Raw genomic sequence first — 12,500 nt, 5'->3', positions numbered from 1 at the left:
TACCGGTAGCTAACGTTTGCTAGCTAGTTAGTTATTTGAATGAAAATATTGCATGGCCAGAGCTAAGGTTGGACAAACATAACTAGCTAGCTACCGGTAACGTTACCGGACACTACCGATAGTTAGCTTGCCTAGCAGCATTCAAACAACTAGCCAGCAACGTCAGCAACTAGCTAGCAACGTTACCGGGTGGAAGATAGTTAGTTAGCTAGCTAGCTAATGTTACGTTCGCTAATGTTAGTTGCTTGAATGAAAACCACAGCAGAGCTAGACAAAACTATTGGAAATACTGTTGGAAATACACTGAAGATACTCACTCTTTATGCCCCCCAATCCAAGATAATAGTGCAGGTAGCAGGTTGACGCTCTCTCGAGTCTTGTCTGCCTGGTGCGGTGAACTGACCCTGACCCGTGAGTGTGAAGCCAGTCTCTTTTGATGTCAAGTCTGGTGAAGCCAGACAGCAGGCAGGTGCGGGTCACGTGAGGACGCGATATCATTCAAACTTTTAGAAAAAGTAAAGTAGTATAAAAATAGAAGAACGACTTTATTTGCGATTTATTTTGTAATGGTTGTGATTTGGCTGCATCATGTTTTTTGTTTTAAATTTTACTGTGACAAAAAGGTTGAAATTACTCCTGTCTACAGAGTGCCGGATCTCAGCTCCGGTTGACTTGGGGGAGGAGGGGAAGTGCCGGTGTCGGGATCCGGGTAGCTCCAGCCCACTTTAATCACTGGTTATAAGTGCAGCGAACATTATAATTAATATCATATAATTAGCTTAATTAAGTGCATTGTCACACTTTATAAATGAATTCCAAACTGCCACCGCAGTAAAAAAAATGATTGCGTAAATGAATAAAAAAGTAAGTACACTCAGAATTACCCAGTAGCAGCAGCTTTGGGTGGGTGAGCCGTCTGTCCTCTCTGCCGCTGTTTTCTTTTCTTTTCTTTTTTTATCATACTGTAACGTGCATGGATAAGTAGACACGCTGGCCGCTTAGTCGAGCGGTTAGCGATGTCTTCTGCGGTGCGGGCGATACGGGTTCGCTTCCCGGCCGCGGCAGTTCCTGTGGTTGCGTTGTCCCCCGAATTCGCTACAATACATTTAAAACATTGCATAGATAAGTCAACAGCTGAGATATATACCAAGTCCAGTTGCATTTGATTCAACTCCTTTGGATAACAGCAGAGAAGTTCAAACGTTAGCCTCGTGTTGAATTCTCGTTTTGGACTGCATAGAGACCCCCCCCCCCACACACACGCGTTTCTCCCCAATTTTATCTGGCTAATTACCCCACTCTTCCGAGCCGTCCCGGTCGCTCGTCCAACCCCTCTGCAGATCCGGGGAGGGCTGCAGACTACCACATGCCTCCTCCGATACATGTGGAGTCGCCAGCTGCTTCTTTTCACCTGACAGTGAGGAGTTTCGCCAGGGGGACGCAGCGCGAGGGAAGATCACGCTTTCCCCCCCAGTTCCCCCTCCCCCCCTCAACAGGCGCCCCGACCGACCGACCGATCGACCAGGAGAGGCGCTAGTGCAGCGACCAGGACACATACCCACATCTGGCTTCCCACCCGCAGACACGGCCAGTTGATTCTGAAGGGACCGTGGTAGAACGGGATACGGCGCCGCCGCTCAGCCAATTTTTTTTCAGTGGACACTCGCGGTATTGCAGCGAAAAATCCCTGCGGCCCGAAGAGCATTTACTCCTAGACCACCTTTGTAAAAGAGACGCCTGTAAAACTGTTGACGGGACACCTGCAGCTATAATCATGGTCAATTATTACACTTTTTATTGTATATTTTTAAGCCATGGGGTTTTAATCTTTTTAAAATTTGTCCAAAGCCCAGAAAAATCCCCCCCCCCGCATGACGGCACGGCTGTGTACGCGCCGTTCTCATAACCTAGAGGCATGATGGGAGTAACACTACTGCGCATATTCAGTGGGCCCCAAGTACCCGGAAGCCCAAAACTTTTTCGGCGTACGCGCCAGGCGAGCAAGTCTCATAGGAATGAATTGGCGCCATTTTTGGATCCGGTGTCCAGTTCTACTATAATACATCCATGGATAGGGACGCCCGACCAAGCCGGAGGTAACACGGGGATTCGAACCGGCGATTCCCGTGTTGGTGGGCAACGGAATAGACCGCCACGCTACCCGGACGCCCTGCATAGCTAATTTGACCTTGACCACAAGACCCGCCTGCATGAAGTTTGTGTTTTTGTGTTACAAATTCTCACGTCAGCTAAAAAGACAAAGAAGAAGAAAAAAAGAAAAGAAAAAAACAGAAAAGAAAAGAAAAATAAACATGCTTAGAGGAGCATCTGTGTCACAGTGGCTAATGCTAAGCCACATAACTAATTCTGGTGCATGTACACAGGCTATCCTTCAATGCTGCATTTAAAGCCATGTCGATATCTGAACCCCTTACCCCCATAAAGACTCTTTGAGGGATAATTAATGATCAGCTGCCGTTGTTAAATGGAAATTGATGCACAGTACAGCGATATAGAAATTACAAATGCACAGCGTGAGGACGGGTCACTGACTTTTCTAAGTAAAATGAACCCTGAGATAATGGCTGAATACCTGCGCAAATGACTCGGCGTGGTGGTGTTTTATGGGTAGGAAGTCTTAAATCCCCTTCTTCATCATCACATCAGTGGATTGCAATAGTTACCCTGGCCAGTTAGCCCCAGGTCAGGTCATAGCTACAGTATCAAAGTGTGCAATTATTTATTTCAATAAAAATCTGAAATTTTACATTATAACTGCGTAAATACCTTAAAATACCTTATTTTTCTATCATAATTTTACTGTTTATCTCATGTTGAAACGTCTGTTTTCCAGCTTACTGCTTGGAAATAGAATCTAAATTGGAGAAAATAAATGTAGTGTATATTAGGAACCCTTCCAGCAATATCATCTGTAGTTGGCAACCTCTGTTGTCTTGAAGAAAGCAGAGAAATCAAAACCCTGATTTAACCCAAACCTGGACTTGGACTGTTTTAAGTGGCTTCTAAAAACCCATCTTTTCAGGCAAGCCTTTTCATAGATCCCCACCCCTGCCTTCTGTTTTGGTTTGTTTTTAGCTTGGTCTGTTACTTCCTATGCCTTGTTTTATATTCATTCAATTTATTTACTGGTATTTTCTGTATTGAGTGTAAAGCAGTTTGTAACTGTGTGTTTTTAAAAGTGCTATATAAATACATTTTTACTTAAATACTCACCTCCTTCCCCATCATCTGCCAAGACAGATATTGAACAGGTGAAACCAATAAGGGATCAATGCCTTTTACCCGGATTCACCTGCCTGGATCGATTTCATAGAGACAGCAGGCGGTCTTCATATTTCATGTCCCTGGTGTAAAAGAGAGTGAGACATCGCTTGCCTGTGTGTGTGTGTGTGTGTGTGTGTGTGTGTGTGTGTGTGTGTGTGTGTGTGTGTGTGTGTGTGTGTGTGTGTGTGTGTGTGTGTGTGTGTGTGTGTGTGTGTGTGTGTGTGTGTGTGTTGCTTTTTCTCTGTTGGAAAATGTCAGTCTGTCCCACCACAAAGATGTCACCAGGTATGTGTGAGGGAATGTTTTTGTAAAATTGTGTGAAAATGTAATGTTATAAGAACCCTAGTGAGATTTTTTTTTTGCTTTGTGGCTCACCCCTTCCCCTATCAAAGCCAGGGCCCCCTAAAGACCAGCCATCCTGGAGCTACCAGAGATGCAGTTTCCCTCAAGGTCACTTTGGCAGGCAAGATGATTGGGTCCTGTAGCTTGACGACAGCCTCTTCACTCACCTTGCATGAATCTATGGGTACTGTATGCATATTTTGTGTGTGTGTGTGTGTGTGTGTGTGTGTGTGTGTGTGTGTGTGTGTGTGTGTGTGTGTGTGTGTGTGTGTGTGTGTGTGTGTGTACGTGTGTGTGTGTGTGTGTGTGTGTGTGCTCATGCAGGCTACAGACCTCCATTATCCCAGTTGGCTGGATAAGTGTGTTTACACATAGCGACTGGGTGAGAAAGCCCTGGTCATTGATTGCATTCCCTTCCTGAAACAAAGTCATTGATTAAGTGACCATCAGAGAAGCATTCTGTCTCTCTCGCTCTCTTCGTCTCTTCACCTCCATCTTTCATTCCCTACCATTACCTCTCTCTCTCGCGCGCTCTCTGTCTCTCTGTCTGTTCAGTCAATCTTCCACTCTGTCTCCAGTATCACTCTCTCTCTCAAACTCATTCTCCCTCTCTCCGCTTTTATCTCTGTAAATGTCATTTATCTTTCTTGTCACCATCCTCTCCCTCTTTCTCCCTCTCTCTATTGCATACACTCATTCCCCCTCTGCCACCGTTCTCTCTTTCTCCTTCTGAGTGTTAACCAAATACAAAGAGGTTTAGCGGTTGTTTGCGGGGAGAGCTAATGGAAGCCAGTGGCTTCTGTGGCTGGGAACCAGGGCTCTGGTCTAATGCAATATTCAGCTGAAGAAAAGGGATGTGGAAAAGATATAGCAAAATGGAAATGTTTTAGTAAAGATCAAGCAGATGTTAAAGTTGAAGTGCAATCAAAGCAGGAACAATGTAATTTTGCAGTTGACCATTTTGTGATGATGGATGTCCCACAAATTTCAAGTCTTGTACTCAGGGCATCACTTAGATAGGCTGTGGGAAACTTGACCTGCAACATTATGCACTGTCACTATCATTTAGCCAATATAATCTGCATTGACATTCATTTTCATCTCCAAACAGAACTTGGAAAACATTCAAAATTCACTACTTTCACATTAACGTTTCTTTTAACTGCATGGAATTGTTATTGTCAACACTTGCGAGGAATACAAATTCTCAGACAAACGAGGTAGCCATCAAAACAACCTACAAGTTGGAGCAGGAACCAAGGAGAGAAGGACAGACCAAAGGGCGACGTAGAGGAAGGCTGGTTGCTGGCAGGTGTTTGGACTTGGCTAGTTTCACTGTGCATGACCAAACATGAGAAAGCGAGCTCAGGGCTGCCCTGAAAGGATTAATGGGCAGGAGGAACCACTGCAGCAAGGGTCAGAAGTCACACAATGGGCTCGGGACAGGTAGAGGACAGATTATGAAAGTAGTTTGTGTCAGTGTGTGTGTATGTGTGTGCGACTGAGTGTGTGTGTGCACACACACACACTTCTAAATGTGTATGCATGCTTGCATGCATGAGTGTGAATGCATGCATGTGATGCATGTCTATATATACACAGTACATGTTTGTGTGTGTGAGCTCACATTTGTGTCTCTTTGAACAATTGCATACGTTTTTGCCCATCAGACTATGTCTGCATGCCCATATTGTCTTCGTAACTATTTAAAGGAGGACATCAGATGTTTCTCCTCATGTCCTCATCACTGGACTAAGCCTTATATCAGACAAAACTGTTACTTCCCTTCCCTCTCACAGCCGTGACCATCTCTCCTGTGATGCTCTTCCAGAGGTCTGAAGTCTCTGCATGACGTTATAATCATGTCATCCAAATTGAACCCTTGTTCCTTTTTTCATTTTTTTTAAATGTAGAGCTGTACTACATCGTGAAACACTTAAACCGCAGCGCTCGACAAAAAAAAAAAGGAAAGGAAAAAAAAAAAAAAACCTGCATCGCATATGATTGCCTATCTGGACATCAGATTTGTCGCTCTAATCAACATTCAGCGGTCCTAATGGACATTCTTGGGTTTCTGCAAGACTATCAAATGAGAGAGGGGGAGGTTTTAATTCTCTCCAATTACTCTGTATCTCCTGGTAATACAATCAACCACACAGGCAAGATGGCAAGCCTTCCATGACTGCAAATCAAAAACAAATGCCCAGAGAGTCGGGTATTGTCTGCTGGCCTCTGCACCCTCCGCTGCCTGCTGAAATACCAAGGGAGAGAGAGAGAGGGGGAGAGGGAAAGAGAGACAGAAAGGAGCGAAAGACAGCATAAAAATCCTTCAGCAAGTCAGATGAGGGAGCTGATAAAAAGTTTTTTTGGAACGGAATTCCACGCCACCATGAAATAGGATTTTCTGGCCCAAATCAGGAGATGCTGGCGTTCCCCCCGCCCCCCCTCCACCGCCTCCCCTCTTTCCTTTAATCAAATTTGAAAGGTTTTAATGGGAATAAGGAAACGATTTGGGGTTGCTGGATCTCACTCATCTCTCATTGCCCGAGCGCTCCTGCATGTAACTGCGACCCAGCGTTTATGAGAAGTGCTCTCTTAAGCTGGCTCCTCTCGTTGGTAGGGGAGCAGCAGCGGTTTCTGTGGATGTAAAGCCGTGAGGTGGGTGGCTCCACTGTTGAGCCAAGCCTTTCACAATCTTTACACCCCGTCTATTGGCTCACCTTGCCTGAGAGCCAGAACCACAGAGACGTTAAAAGGAAAATGTGAACGCGAGGTTAGAATGTGCAGAAAGATGGAAAGAAGATGAAGAAACCATTTAGACGAGGGAATAGTGGATTGGCGGTCATTCAGATTGTAGTTTAAACGTGGTTTTATTGCTGAGAAAACCCCGTCGGTACCTCTCTCTTTCCTTCTGTCTCTCCTGGTCCCCCCTATCCTCTTCCTGGAAACCCGACCCTCTCCGTATCTTTCTCTATCTAGCTCTAAATGCTGGCGCACACATTGTGCCTCTGGATTCAGCTGGACCCAGTCTGCAAGGCCTGCAAATAAATCAAGCCCTCCCCTTCCCTATCTATCTTCCTTTCCTTCTCTCTCTCTGTCCTTCAGCTCTCCATCCTTGTCCCTGCAACCCTCGCCTGGCTCTGGTTCAACCGGGAATGGCAACATAAACCACGATTAGAGGCAGACCGAGCCAACGGAGCCAAAGGCAATGACACGGAGTGAATAGGAGATGAGGAGAGAGACAGAGAGAGCAAGAGAAACTGTGGGGCACTGAAGTAAAGGAAACGATACGTTAAAAAAATCTCTTGGTGAGAGACAGAAAAATAGGAACGCAGTATAGTGAAAGAGAGAAATTGACAAATACAATGGTACCAGGATAAGATATCAGATAAGAAGAAATGAAAGTTATCGGTGACAGCAGAAATAAAGAAAAATGGTTTTCAAAAGATTTGCAGACAGACTGAAAGAGCAAACAGGGTGAATGTGAAGAATGGAGTGGATGGTGAGTTACGATGGGAAAAGAAACAAAAGTTAGCGGTAACAAAGCAGAGCTGGCATTAGGAACAGAGCGAGAAGGAAGATGAAGAGAGAAAATCGAGTAACAGAGAGAAGTAGAGAGAGCTGTAAGGCTTTGTGTAGGGGAGAAACGTCTGTGATGTGAAACTACAGGAGAGGAAAACGGGGTTAATGTCTACCACCTGATTTATAGACAAAGAGAAAAAAGAGAGAAAACAGAGGGACAGGGAGGGATGGAAAAGGAAAAATGTAGAGAAAGAAAAGCTGCCCACAATGCAAGAACCAAGGAATAAACGGGAAATTTAAAATGCAAGAATAGATTGAGAGACAGAGAGATATTTAAGGGAGTTTGATGTAAAGACAGGATGGAGAGAGAGAGAGAGAATATCAGTTGGTGGTGGGGTCCTTTATCAGGAGCCATAGCAACGGCAGCTGAGTAGACCCTCTGCATCCCACTTCAGGTGATGCTAATTGCTCCCATCTGTCTTCCTTAGCGCTGCTGCTAAGCACATTAGCACAGGCCGCAGAGCACGGCACAGCAAGTCACAGCGAGTACAGATAGAAAAAATAAATAAATATACCTCACCTATTAGAGTATAAATCTTCCACTCCTGCTTGATGGTGCAGGACTCTCCCCCGGGGCTACGGGTGACAGTGCCAAAGCCAACACAACCTCGGCTTAGCAACTCTGGCATTTGTCATTCTGCTGTGTGCGCTGTCGTCGGAGAGAAAAGGAACCAGTGGTAGCTAAAGGAGCTCATCTGGGGCTGCGACCACCGCAGTACCGAAATATTTGTGGAGGTACAATGGGGAAGAAGACTGTTTGGGAGAGAGGAGTAGAATTGAAATGGGCATGCCTGATAGCTGATATGCTTGGATTTCAGTGGTAAAGACATGTATCAAATATCATGAAGAGTTTAGTAGAGACATGGAAACAGACAAATGTGCATGCTAATGCAGATTTACCCAGTCACAGTGTACAGATGATGCATGGAAGTTTCTGGTTTTGCTACCTTTTCCTTTAATTCAGCAAAAAAAAAAATGCAGATATGTACAAGATCTACGAGCCAGATTTGGGGATTCCCCACCCCCCCTTTTTCTCACCAATTGTATCCTGCCAATTACTCCACTCTTCTGAGCCGTCCCGGTTGCTGCTGCACCCCCTCTGCTGATCCGGGGAGGGCTACAGACTACCACATGCCTCCTCCAATACATGTGGAGTCACCAGCCGCTTCTTTTCACCTGACAGTGAGGAGTTTTGCCAGGGGGACGTAGCACGTGGGAGGATCATGCTATTCCCTCCAGTTCCCCCTACCCCCTGAACAAGCAACCCGACCGACCAGAGGAAGCACTAGTGCAGCGACCAGGACACATACCCACATCTGGCTTCCCACCCGCAGACACGGACAATTGTGTCTGTAGGGACGCCCGACCAAGCCGGAGGAAACACGGGGATTTGAACCGGCCCAAAGATACGTTGTCAGCTAACCCTGACCACATGACCTCCATCAAGCTAGAGGAGGACGTTAAATGAGAATTTCTGGGAAATAAAATAGTCCTGCGGTACGGGTATGAAACCTCTAGGTAAAAAGATTGGTTGGGCTTAAGGATCGCAATGCTCATTGGCTACACCATGAAGAGCATGGGCCTTTCTCCTCATAAGCCGTCATGGCGGTTGAGTTGGCTATCTGCAACTCCTAAGTAGCAAGTTTGCGAGAATGCCCCACAATGGCAACAGCAAGTGGAGTCATAGTAGTTAAATTTAAGTAGTGGTAAAGCTTGGTTAATGAGTGCTCTTATCATGTTAACCAATGAAATTGATTGGCTATCTCCCTATAATCACGTGTTTTCCCAAATAGGTTGTGGTTCTTGTTCCAGGACACAGAACTGCTTCATGCATTAAATCTCTCCTTGGGGATCAATATGCTATTGCACCGTTAGACTTTTGACTCCATCAATCCAAAGTAAATATTATCCCCAGCTGTTTCCTGGTTCACAGCAGCAGTCATCGAAGAATAGCTCCTCTCATTCATCTATCCCACATCTTCCGCTGACACTGTAGTCAAAAACTGTGAGATAAAACTGTCCTACATTACTAACAAACAGGATTGCCCTGTAAAAAAAAACAAAAAAAAATGAGAGCAATGTTCTTTGTTTTTCCAAAAAAATCAATTTTGGTGGTGGAATCATGCACTACACCTGTAGATAAAATAATTTCTAGGTTTTTAGGGTCACTTATGGCTCGGCACATGCACATTGACTCCATTTTCACCCATCTAACCAAAGTGTAAGGTACATCCTCACCCTCTGCTCTCATCAGGCATTAGATTATATTGATGGGGGCTCTCCACCAGCACATTAGCTCTCATTACTGCTCCAGTGAACCGCATGGCATTTACAATGACAAATCCCCCTCACCATGGCCCACCAAGACCTGGAATAAAGATCTCCGTATCCCCCACACATATATCACTGCCATTAAATCAACCTAGCTGTTTTGGGAGGCATATAGCACTGATGAGTCACACGTTGCACAACCAATTGGTACACCTATTTATTTCTTTTGAGCAAAAATGACACATTCACTGGTCAGTGCACAAAAACAAACAACCTCTCTCAGATGTCACTATTCTGCAGACGAGATAATTCTAGCTTCACTTGATATGGTGTATTTTGCTTCCCAGCCATTAAGCATTTCATGCCAGTAAGCATCCAATATACGGGATACTGAATACAATACAGAAGGTTGACTCAGTTCATCCGGATACAACCTTTACATTTCATCACTCAACTAAGTGACATCTTCAGTCTAAACTGACTGCCAGTATCCCCACCCTTATAAACAATACAGTGGCATAATGACCGAAACCAACAACCAGTTTCATATGCAAATATGGGTGTGACCATTAACTAGAGTTTCTGTGTGTGTGCTGTGAATGCAACATTTCGTCATCCTCTGTGACTACTACACATGGCCACTGAAACTCTAGGTAATGATCACGCCCATATTTGCATATGAAACCGATTGTTGGTTTCGGTCATTACGGCACTGTATCGTTTATAAGGGCGGGGATAACTGCAGTCAGTTTAGACTGAAGATGTCACTTAGATGAGTGATGAAACGTATCTGTCAGTAAACTTTGTATCCAGATGAACTGACTCAACGTTCTATGATTCTCTTACTTGGGTTATTGAGCATGCATCAAGACACTAGCTGTTGGAGTGACGACTCGACGGCTAAGGGCAGCGGCCATGCTGCGGCTGTCCTGTTGAGGTATTTTACGCTACCGAGACCGTATTGTGAGAATTACAGTTTGATTAAATTGTCTTGGGTTTGTAAAGGGACGAGTAGAGTGGGGATGAAGAGAGGGAGAATGGGTCTGGGTAAAGCACTTTCACGTTCCTTCCCTTTTGTGTTTCAAGCCCCACTTCAGACGGTCTGTGGACAAATTAAATCGTGCTCCCACAAAAAGAAAAAGAAAAAAAAAGCTCAAAAACCTACTTCACGTTGATTGATGTAGCCTGGGTATGTGAAGGAGGAAGAGCTCAATTAATGTGTCTGTGCGCGCGCGCGCGCGCGCGTGTGTGTGTGTGTGTGTGTGTGTGTGCACGTGTGTGTGTGTGTCTGTGTAGAGGGGGCAGGGTGTAATTGAGTTAAAGTCTCCCTAGGCCAGGATTGAATTAAGAAGAGATTAGAGGCCAAGTGCTGAGTGTGTGAGAGAGGCTGTGTGTGTTTGTCTGCCCTTCTGCACTTGTGTGTGTGTGTGTGTGTGTGTGTGTGAGAGAGAGAGAGAGAGAGAGCAAGAGAGTATATATATGTATGTTTGTATATGTGTGTATGTGTGTGTGTGAGAGAGAGATAATGTGTGTGTGTGTGTGTGTGTGTGTGTGTGTGTGTGTGTGTGTGTGTGTGTGTGTGTGAAAGAGAGAGTGTGTGTGTGTGAGAGAGAGAGAGAGAGAGAATGTTCGTGTGTGTGTGTGAGAGAGAGATAATATGTGTGTGTGTGTGTGTGTGTGTGTGTGTGTGTGTGTGTGTGTGTGTGTGTGAGAGAGAATGTGTGTGTGTGTGTGTGTGTGTGTGTGAGAGAGAGAGAGAGAGAGAGAGAGAGAGAGAGAGAGAGAGAGAATGTGTGTGTGTGTGTGTGTGTGTGTGTGTGTGTGTGTGTGTGTGTGTGTGTGTGAGAGAGAGAGAGAGAGAGAGAGAGAGAGAATGTGTGTGTGCGTAAGTTCAAATCACTCCCTTGTGTGTGAGTGTAATGCTTTTTGAACAATGATGGCTGGGATATTTGAATTTAAAAGTATGGCTGTTTTGTTTCTTCTCATTACACAAGTATACATGGGGAATAGGAAGTGCTTTCAGTGTGATGATTAATGGTTAGATAAGGCAAAACAAAATGAAACTAATAGGATCGGGGAAAGTACAACATACAGAACATATTGCAAATGAATGTTATGACGTGTCATCTCATCACTCCTTTAATTCAGAGTGCATTGGTATTTGTGTGTGTGTGTGTGTGTGTGTGTGTGTGTGTGTGTGTGTGTGTGTGTGTGTGTGTGTGTGTGTGTGTGTGTGTGTGTGTGAGAGAGAGCACTGTACCCCTAACAGAGCTTGGCCTTCATTGTCTATTGGACCTACGGGGACCGGCAGCGGGAGAGGACAGGAACGGCCCTTGTGTGAAGTTGTCCCATGTTGATGAGGTAAGACCATTAAAGTCTAACGTCTGATTCATAGCTGAGAGTTTTGCACATCTAGCTAATTGCATCTGTACAAGGCCACATGTTGGGATAGGTTGGGAGTCTAGCTGTGGGTGTCTGTACGACCTCTCTGCGCAGATTAAGTGCCTTTACAGAAAATTCCAACCATATGTCCGTCTCAGACAGCATCCTGAGCGCTTGTCAGTCAATCGTCTATCAAAATAAGGTTAACTGCCTGGTCAGCTTTACGTACTTACCAATGTTTAAAAGTCGGCACAGAGGGGGTAACGATCATATTCTGATGTCATGTTCTGACATACCGTCTACCCTTCGAAAAACTGTGGTTCACACAAAGGGACAAATAAGGTGTCAGGCATGGCTGTCCCGCAGTGATGATGTCATTGTCCTACCCTGCATTTTGGCACAATATGGGCTAGATTAGGAGAGAATGATGAATATGCTAGCCACAAAATCCCGTTTCCCTCTTTCATAGTAGTTAGTTGGCCGGCGCTGCGAGAATGTGTGTGAGTTTTGTGTCGTGTCTATCTATATGGAGGGGTTAATGGCGTATAAACCTGTGATGCACTTAAGTGTTGCCAATCATTTGTGTGCACATGTGGATGGCAAAGGTAGTATATGTGTGCATGTGAATGAGTGTGTAT

At 45.0% G+C, this 12,500-nt stretch overlaps 1 long non-coding RNA gene across 1 annotated transcript in view; it reads left to right on the top strand.

Annotated features, from left to right (window-relative positions):
- Positions 1 to 12,500, top strand: part of LOC130120469 (uncharacterized) — an 18,241-nt gene that overhangs the window by 698 nt on the left and 5,043 nt on the right. The window contains exon 2 of the long non-coding RNA XR_008810973.1: positions 11,750 to 11,841. This is a non-coding gene — a long non-coding RNA (uncharacterized LOC130120469). The remainder of the gene's footprint in view (positions 1 to 11,749; positions 11,842 to 12,500) is intronic.

Source organism: Lampris incognitus, chromosome 11 (assembly GCF_029633865.1).
Source record: "Lampris incognitus isolate fLamInc1 chromosome 11, fLamInc1.hap2, whole genome shotgun sequence".
In the NCBI taxonomy this organism is placed as follows: domain Eukaryota; kingdom Metazoa; phylum Chordata; class Actinopteri; order Lampriformes; family Lampridae; genus Lampris; species Lampris incognitus.
This window is presented reverse-complemented; position numbering and strand designations above follow the sequence as displayed.